Source organism: Quercus suber, unplaced genomic scaffold (assembly GCF_002906115.3).
Source record: "Quercus suber isolate HL8 unplaced genomic scaffold, Cork oak 2.0 scaffold_307, whole genome shotgun sequence".
Taxonomy (NCBI): Eukaryota; Viridiplantae; Streptophyta; class Magnoliopsida; order Fagales; family Fagaceae; genus Quercus; species Quercus suber.
The window spans coordinates 599,221-610,140 of record NW_027069763.1 but is presented as its reverse complement, the minus strand read 5'-3'; positions in this window follow the sequence as shown (position 1 = coordinate 610,140).

The following is a 10,920-nucleotide window of genomic DNA, read 5'->3' as shown; positions in this document are numbered from 1 at the left end:
ATGAACAACAGAAGACCCTCTATGCCTAATCTACCCAAATACCTAAGCCCTCCAAGCTTCTTGCTCCAACGAGGTTACTCCGATCCTATTTCTTCTTTAGCTTCCCAGATTCTGCTACTATACCATAGCATCAACCAATGTATATTGGTTCCTTCCAAACCGTTTCCTTAGCACCAAATGAACCTTCTCATAGATGTGGGTGTGGTGAGATAAGGATTTGGCTAAAGACCTCTTAAGAATGTAACAATGAAGAGGAAGAGAGAAGAGGAATTTGTAGAATCTCTAAGGTAAAGATTGGGGATGAGGCAATCTTGTTTTTCTCTAGGGTTTCTTTCACAAAATTCTCTCTGGAAGCTCTCTCAATTTAGTGGGTATAAGGGTCTATATATAGTGGTGTGTGTTTGGAATACGAAAAATCAGTTTTTGCCAAACAGGGCTGATTGGCGGCTTGGCCTCGCGACTGGTCTGAGTCGTGAGTTCAAGCCGTGAGATAACGGCTTGGCCAGCCTGGGACTTTTGTCCTGTAGTGCGACAGCTAGCGCGACCCTTCACCTCCCCTGTGTGTATCTCACGTGCCTGCAGTTGGCGGCTTGCTAGTCGCGAGTCAGCCGCGAGTCCTAACTGCGAATCTCTGCCTTCTTGCACATACTTGAGATTTTCTTTACATCTTCTCACATACTACCCTTACAATAATCCCACCTAAATACAGAGTTACTAAGTGCTAAATTACAAGCAAATTAGTACGGAATAAAGCCAACAAGATGGTTGATAAATTTCAACCTTACAATCTCCTCCTTTGGCTATTCCGTGACAAAACCCTAAAACAAACTCTAGACTTAACACGTGAGTTGAGAACAATTGAAAAACTCACTCACACCTAACTCTAGAATCTGTGAAGTTTTAGAACCATAAGAACAAGTAACTCTTGAAACACAATAATACAATAAGTTCATTGTATGCAGAAAACTTGTAATGCAAATGGAGTAAGCATAATGCGATCAAGTACAATGGAGTAAAGCAATAAACCATGGCAAGACCAAAAACAGGTAATCACTTCATACAAGTGATCACAATGTTCATTCACACTTGGAATGAACATCCGGATATTCAAGTTGACAAACACAAGGCAAATCATTTGAATGACTAACACTCAACCAATGCACAATACAAGAAGTATGTGCATTTAGGAAAAATCCTACACGGGCACAAGAGTGACAGTACTTTAAAGGAAATGCATAACATTTAATTAGAAATACTGATTTAATAAAGCACAAAGGCTATATAAAGTAAGGTACAAATCATAAAGCCTACAATGTGCACAGAAACAACCCTAAAAGCTTACAAAAGCAATATGGGTAAAAACCAAAAACATAAACCTTAACAACCTACAAAGGTACTAGGTACAAACAATAAAGTACTTCCCTATCATATCACTCCATCTATCATGAATCATAGGAGCTATGATGAACTTGGAACATATATACCTATAACCTTAAACATTTGCACAAAACACATTAGACCCTTAAGGTAAAGCAAGTAATAAATGGACAAGTATAATATAACAAGTAAATTGCGATCAAGTAATCATGATGTGAAACATGTGAGCAACTTGATCAAACACCAAACACCAAGACAAAGTTTTCTTATTAACACAATGTCTTCTTCCCCTTGGTATATGCATCTCCCCTATGGAATATCTCTCCCCCTACAAGTGTGCACGAGAAAGAGAATTTCTCCCCCTAAGAATGTGCACAAGGGTCATATAGAAATGACAAAAACTCCCCAGTATACTCTCCTCCTTTTTGTCAGGAATAGACAAATGGTCAAAGAGAAACGAGGGCAAGAGATGAAAGTATGAACAATGATAATGATGCATGAGAGGTGCAATGATACAAAAGGGGTGCGAGATGAATGAGAAAATGAAGCTTAATCCTAAGACATGACATGCTAGGATGAATCCTAAGACATGACATACTAGGATGAAGAAACAATGTATGAACCAATGCATGACAAGAGTAGCAAGGTGTGTGCAAGAGGTAGCTAAGTGCAATGCATAACCAATGCATGAAAAATGCACATGTAGGGCAAGGTGTGTTAAATACACAACCAATGAACCAAACATGTTCCTAATAAGGAAACATGAGAAACCCCAAAGTTTGAAACTCATTGGAGTCCAAACAAGTGAGAAAATGCCTAAGAGGCATTTTATCAAACACCTAGCATGCATACTATGAAGAATAAAGTGAAACAATGCATGAACATCATAAAAACCAGCCTTAATACATGTTCTTTTTGCCACAAGGGGCCAACATCCAAAGAAAATCAACAAAAGGAACCAAACCCATACAAAAATTTGACCAAAAAATAAGTTTTCCCAACCCCTATGATGAAAATCCCAACCAAGAGCACAAAACTCACCAAAACATAATCTAAGGATCCAAAACAATAGAAAGAGTTTAAAATTAGCTTAAAGATGTTAATGGAATGAAAAACCATTCAAATTGATTAGGTTTTGATATAAAAATATTGAAAGAGGGGTTTAAGAGAGGATAGGAGATGTTTAAAACAAGTTTCCCACGAAAAAAAAAAAAAAAAAAAACTCTTTAAAAAGCTGATTCTGGGCATTTGGCAACTAGGCGAGTCGCGAGCAAGTCGTCAAAACTCGTAGCTTGGTTTGGCTGGTTGCAAGTCGCCAAAATGAGTGGCCAAAAATTCTGACACTTTCTTTTCAACCCAAAACATGTTTAAACACTGAAAAACAATGTAAGCACTAAACATGAACACAAAGAGTGATAAAAATCACTTCCAAAAATATATAAAATGATCAAAAGTCTTTTTTTGATTGATCCATATAAAGTTGAGCACACACACATCACATTTAAACAAGTACAATCGAACAAATGAATAAGGCATTCATTGAACATTAGGCATGTGTGTTGTGTGTGTGTATCAAGTGTGGAATAGTCCATAGTCTAGAATGAAGCTTCAATGATCAATTCAATCAAGACATACATAACTAATACTAAGTCAAGTGGTCTATCTCAATTATAGAAATGAACATATATGACCTCCCACAAGAAAATGATTACATATCTTTGAAACTTTTCATTTGGCTTCTTTACAATTTATAACATTTGATCATATTGAATCAATATAACTCATTTTGAGATCGACGCCTGAAATTTTTTATATTTCAATTTGATAAACAAGCCTTTGGCTTTTGGGGCATCATACATTTTATTTTGGTCGCTTTCCCTTTTTCCTAGTCAAATACTAGTATATGTAACAGGCTTTTGCAGCTCAATATCTCTTTTCATTTGGAGATTTACATTTGGTAAGCTCTTTAAGCAAAAACAATAAAATAAAGAGTGGAAAGATATATAGGCACAACTCTACGCATGTATCAAGACCAATATGACTATTGACTAATCATTCATGACAAGCTTGAAGATCGATTTACAACAATCACACAAAGATGTCAAGATTTTTCTCACAAAGATATAAGTACATAAAGAACAAGCTAAGCTCGTAAATGCACAAAGCCATAAGTATAAAGGTACAAGGCAAAACTCACATGTAATATGTGCTCAAACATATACGATCAAACTTTTTGAATTTTTCACTTTTTATGTGGTTTTGGATTTTTTACTCACACAAAATTAAAACAAAAAGGTAAGATCAAAACAAAAACAATGCATATGAATAAATACAAGATACACAAAATGCATGAAGATATAACATGCAATGCATGAGGGGTCCCATAAAGATCGAAAGAATTAGATCAAGGACCAAAAAAGCAAAAGCTCAACCATAAGAACCCTTCCTCATCCAAACGGAATGATTATTTGGAATGAGAGAAGTGAGACGAGGGTTGGAAGAATGAGAACCGGAGATGCACATAGTCAAGGAGTTAAGAGCTTTATTTTCTACCATATATGTTTAGTTGGGGGATGAAAAGTCGAAGGATAGAAAACTAAAATAAAAAAATTTTGGTTAGTTGAGAAAAAAAATTAAATAATGAAAAAAGTAGTTTTGGATTTACACTTCTATTACATAAGATTTTTTTTAAGATATCATTAATTTTTTTTAACAATATAAAAATAGCTAGACACACGCTATTTATTATGAAATTTTAGGATAGACACATATAATTCATTATGGGCTATTAATTCTTTTTAAAAACTTATCTCAATAAATTATGATGACACAAAAGGATAAAATATAGTATCAATAAAAAATAAATAATAAATAACACACTAAAGAAGAAGAATAAAAGGATAAGAATAGTGACTAACTCCATTAAACCACAACCATATCCAATAAAATCAAAACACATCCTTCAATTAAAAAATAAATAAACAAAACGCACCTAGATCCAATGATAAAACCCTTTTGTAGTGGTACTTTGGTTAAGTAATGTTTGAGCTTGGTGAGAGAGTGTAATTAAGCGTGTGCGTGCGTGTGTGCACTTAAGTTTAACAGTTAGTTTATTTCTAAAAGAAAAAAGAAAAAGAAAAAAAAGAAAAAAAAAAAGGAAAAAGATATCCAATGAGAAAAAGTGATGCCATCAAAAGGGAGATGCAATGAAATCAATGAATAACGAAAGATAGATAACCAAAAAAAAAAAAAAAAAGCATAATCGATTAAAGAAAAAAGAAAGAAGGAAAAGAAATAGGTGTTGTAGTAGTAAGTAAGGGAAGAAATCATCATTCACAATTCTTTCTCACTTTTCTCTAGTCTTCTCTCTAATTTGGAGAGATGGGATTTTGTAGGCTTGGGTGGAAAATATCCAAGACCACCCATTTTCTCCCCAAATTTCCCCTCCCAACCAAATAAGAGAAAACTTAGTTTTCTCCACTTTCTCTCCCCCATTTTCCACCCCCCTTATTTTCACCCCAACCAAATGCAGTGTAAGTGATGTAGGAAATATCCCTTAGTAAGTTAGATATCCTTTTAGCTATATGTAAACTCTTAAAATTATAAAGGGTTACTTGAATTCACAAGGATAAACTCTAGAAATAATATTGTTAGGTTCTAAAAGTTTAGAACAATCGGCAAATCGTGAACACAAACTTGTCTAGATATAGATCCTAGAGTCTATAGGTATTATTAAACAATACTAAAGGTGATACAAGTCAAGATTCAAGAACACATAAGCTGCAAGAAGAAGATTTTGTAATCTGCCTGGTTCAACAGATTGAGAAATAGGCTCGACCGATCGAAACACATATTTGTAGAATTTTATTTCAGCTTAAACTCTACTCAAACATATAGGGTTTCAAGTAAAACACTACTAGTATATAAAGAAAATCCTAAGCACGTTTTTATAAGGCTTTTTAGAGAGAGAAGAGTATGCCTCCTTTGTATCTAGGGTTTTGTACTCAAAAAACTCTCTCATGTCTTCTACCGATGTTATTCCTTGAAGAATCTCAAAATTCGGTGTTGTAGAAGTTGCTGCATTCTCTAGTCATCAAAGGTGCCAATGATCTAAACCTTCAAAGGTGGTCTTGGAGTTACAAACAGGAGAGTTTGTGTTGATAAACTTTTGAGTGGAGTCTCAAAGTCACAAGCGTGGGTGTTTGTGTTGCAAAGGCTTAATAGAGAAGGAGTCCGTGGATTCAGAGCATGCATGTAGTCGTGTCAGTAAGTTCTACATGTGGTCATAATAGGATGTTAGTAGTTTAAGTCTTATTGTAAATTTCGATTCTCTATAGCGGATTTGCTTTTTACCTTGAGGATATTTAGGTTAAATCCTCCCTAGATTTTTTACCGGTTAGGTTTTCCTGGGTCATCATATCGTGGTGTTCTTTATATTTCCGTATTATTTGCATGATATGACATTATTGTTTTAACCTAGAATTGAATAATTTATCTAAGTAATCCCTTGGCTAAATAATTAGGTTAAACAACTTGTGTTAAGGGATCTAAAAACGTACAAATATGACTAAATTTTATTAATATAGTAGACTTTTATTTTTAGTTTATAGATTGCAAGCCTCAATAAAAGTTTTCTAAACTTATTTTCCAAGTTAAAATATTCTTACAAACATATTTTAACTAATACAGTGCCATGGGGAAAAAAAATCTATTTAGATTAAGAGAGTACTAAAAACACCTGCAATGAAGGGAATAAAAAAGTAAATTCTAAAATTAGGAATTTTTCATAAAAATATCAACAATTAATTGACAATAAAAATTAAACCAGATCCATTCACTTGAATGAAACTCATCCTCAGTCTCGCCTAAATTCTGAAATATTCATTCCAAATAAATATAAACTTTGAATGTCGTAATTTCTTCAACCATTTCCAAAACAAATCATCATGAACTGATCATTTAAAATTTTGTTCATGCCATTCATCAATGACTGAAAAGGTCAATCAAATTAGGACTAATAATCCAATTGATGTTTTCAAGACCAATGCTGTAATATAATGTGTTATTCTCCAACCTTAAATTACTGAACTTGGAACTTGATCTCACTTTATGATTTTCTTCAAAACATGACTCTGTATTGTTGCTTCCAAATATTATATCTTCTCTTAATGGTTGAATATATACTTCCTTTGATGTGAACTTTTCAACCAATAATCTTGCTTTGAATAGGACAATATAATATTATAATTTAATGGGGTTAAAAAACTTAATTCCATGAAACAAACTTAACCGTATCATATTTTATGAAAATTTGTTCGTTACCTCAATCTGAGATATAGCAATCTAACTTGCATGAAGTAAATTCAACCTATCTGCTCAGAAATTTTTTGAATATAAACAACTTTTCTAAGTAAAAAAAAAAAAATCACAGCGTAAGTGAATTACAGGTGATTCAATGCCTTATTTCAAGTTTTTAAATGTTAGCTCGATGGATTATTTGACTTTGTTGGTTAGGGACAGGGTTCGGAAATGCCTCACTTAAGAGGCATTTTTTAGACAATGAAAGTAACAATGAAAAATGAAAGCAAGTAAATGAAGTTCATTCAATTAGCAAAAAAAAAAAAAAAAGGGGTAAATGAAGTTCAAAGTTATCAAATACTAGGATTGAATTTTAATTATCTCTAGTGCCATTGGATCTCAAGAAAGTAAATTGGATTGTAAACAAATTAATTTGAAGCCGAATTCTAAGGCTCATAGTAGACAGATCAAAACCAAGGTTATTACACTAATATCATCAAATTGGTTAAAAGTAAACACATTTTAGACCAAATGAGACTAAGAAATATGAACTTGAACCAAACTTCAATAAACAAGATTAAACTAGGATACAAAGTCACATGGAAACAATTACAAGCATAAATTCCTCAAGTCCTATGAAGTATGAACTAAGAAATACTCCCTTAAAAAACTAAATTACAATTGATCTATGTAATGACCACAGGTTTATGGTTTGTTCACGATGTTCCTCCTCTTGGAAATGAGCCTCTTATTTATACATGAGACTTCGACGGTTATTGTGAATTACTTTCTCCATGCGTCTCTTCCATGTTGACCTTGAATGACACTTGTTGAATTAGTAGCTAGCATTTGTAACTTCCCTTAATTGGTTGAGTGTGAGCTTGCTCGATGGTCACTCAAGTAAGGTACTAAAGCTTGCTCGAGCAAGACGGCTGTATAAACAGTTTTCTTACAAAATTTTATAGAAAAAGGAGGGAAAGTGAGTCATTTGGATTCCCAACAGATAGTAACAGTCAATGCAACTTTTTAGAGGGTTTGTTCACCAAAAGGGGCGTTTTCAAGGGATGCTCTTCCTTATATACAAATATTATTTAATATTCAAGAAATGGGAGAGTATTGATAGTTTTTCAGTTTCCAAAAAACACATAAATTTGTGAGTATGACACATAGAGAGATATTCACAAGATTCTCCAAGTTTGCTGCTTATAGTATCTTAGAGAATCTAGCATAGTTGAATCTTGGATGTGGTTTCCATGGGACCCTGTAGCAAATTCAATTGAATGGAGAAAATATCATCTTAAAAATAGCTAATTTATTCGTGCCTCTAGACTTGTACTTATTTTTGTGTTTTCCATTGATTTTCCCCAAAATCCCCACAAGTATAAGATATTATTAATGAAGAGTTGGAAAGAAGGATTTGAAAGAGGCTTTCGAAGTGATGCTTAAAACTTGCAAAGTTCAATAGATTCAGTGAATTGAAATTCAATGGCACATGATTTGAAGGAACAAATGTTGTTCGCTGGCAAGTAAAAGGTCTTCTTGACGTAGGACAGAATCTACTATTTAATTTTTGTAATTTATTAATTTTGGTATTTTTTTTTTAATTTTCATTATTTTAAGTTCAGGACATTTATTTCCTTATTTTTAGGTGGTTTTAATGTTTTTTAGGTCAAATTTGGTTACTGTTATGTTTAGGTATTAATTAGAAGTTATTTGAGAATATATTTTCGTGTCTGTAAAGTTTTACAGAGCTCTTAAATAGGTCACTAAGTCTGTAAACGTTTTTTAGAGTATTATTGATATTAATAAAAATTCAGACTTTTGTCTATTATTTTTCTTGTAAATTTTAGAAATCTTTCTCCTTTTGGATTTAAGGACCTTCGTGGATTCGAGATTATTTTCAGATGCATGTGTGTTTTGTAGAAGTAGATATGTTCTGCTTCCTAATGCTTCCGCTGCATCAGTTGGTATAAGAGTTTTGACTTATCCTGGTCTGGTGGCTAAAGTATGAGACGATTCCAATTCTTGTAACGAAAAGTTAGCAACTATTATGTGACGTACAATTAACACTCACAAATATCTTTGATAGGATGGCGCCATTGAAGTATGTAAACAATAGGGATAACTACAACGGAGATGTAACTCATGGGCAATCTATTGGTAAGAAAATTTCATATAGGCCTTTTAAAATAATTGCTAGTTTTAAGGGCTATTTTTATAAAGAAGATTTTCTTTATTGGATACTTGATCTAGATGATTTATTTGATTTTGAGAATATTTATTACTAGTTAAATTTCCGCACGATATGCGGTACAACTTATTATTAGTTTTCTCCAATATTTCGATAAGTTTTGCCAAAGATCTTGTAACTTAACTAATTGACATCTTAATTTCCAATCAAAACATTTAGGATTCAGATCCCCACTCCCAATTATTGATGTATAAAAATGATATTTCAATAAATTTCATTGTAAAAAATTGTAATCTTTAGTTATTTTATATATAAGCAAAATAGAAATACACCAAGAGTAGTATAATGATTTGATCAAACTATATATATGTGTTTAAAAATTAAAAATTGCACGATATAGTAGATGTTTCATGCCTACTAAAAAATGCATATATCTTTCAATTATTATTATTATTATTTTTTTTTTTTTACATTCTTGATTGTGTGTTACTAAAAAAATTTTCCCCTTTTTGTTGGACATGGTTTCAATTGTTGCAAAAACAACTAAATTTGAGTAAAAATGCCATATTTCAAATCAATTGTTTCTCACATAAAAATAAAAATAAAAATAAAACAATTTTTTCTCATATAAATCTTAGGAAAAATGATATTAAAATTTCATTATGCTTAAAATAATTAATATAACAAAATAAACATATTTATTATATCAGTGATCTTTCTAATTATATAGAATACATACTATAGTGTTAGTTCCACACAAACACATATACACGCGCGCGCACACACAAAGAAGTTAGGAAATTTAAAGGATTAAGATTAATTTTAGTGAATTTACAAATATTTAATTTTTTATGGCTTTTGTGACAATTGTTGTCAAAACAACTAAACATGAGTAAGAATGTCAGATTCTAAATTTATTATTATTATTCCAACTAAAAATTATTTTCTATACAACTTGACAACCATGAATAGTCCAAATACGAACTTTCCATCTATTGAACTACTTATGAAGTAATTATCATCAACGGGGTGAAACTAAATGCAAGTCACTGCATCATAGCATTACGTAAAAATCAGCAACAATAGCTTCAGCATAATAAAACAATAACATCGTGATGCTGCCCCAACATTTATCCAACCTTGGCTAGTTCCTTAACTAACAAAATAGATTTTAGGTTGAAACAATGAAACATCAATGAGCTCACCATAATTACTATGTGTAAACACTGAGTCAATTATCACATCCCACTCGCCACAGACAAACAGTATGATCAATTGATGATGAGAGCAGATATTGCATCAAAATAAACATCACATTCATGAAAATCAATAACATTTATACTTAATCCATAAAATTAAATTGGCACTCAAATAATTTACTTACATTATTCCTAGACCATGAGAGATCCAATATATCACCACTATGCCAACGGAACTCGTTTTGTCTTTTTAATGTTTAACGATGTTTGAATTTGAGTTTAAGTTGCACTTGCTAGAAAGATAGAGTTTCACTCATTGTTAAATTTGAGCTAAACGAAAAATATATTTTTTTTAAAAATGATCATGAATAATGATGAGTTTGAGTTTAAGTTGGACTTGTTAGAGAGATAGACTTTTACTCCTTGTGAAGTTTGGACTAAATAAAAATAATTTAATTTAAATAAAATGATAATTTAATTTAAATATTGTGCTGACGGGGAAAATTGTGAGAGTTTCAGAAGCTTCAGTTATATATATATATATATATATAGATAGATAGATAGATAGATGAGAGAAAAGTTAAACTTGTTTTGTACAAACTTAGTGAGTGTGCTTTACGTTGGTTGGAATGAATACAATTTGATAAAATCAGACAAGCTAAAGACAAAATTTGTTCATGGCCAAGGATGAAAAAATGCTTGCTATCAACTTTTATCTTATGGATTGTGATGCTATCTTGTCGTATACAAAATAAGATTATTATTGGCCAAGAAGTTCATACTTTAATTATTTTGAAGAGTCATATATTTCACCATTAAAGGAAGAATTGCATGTTGAAGAAAATATTGTTCTTG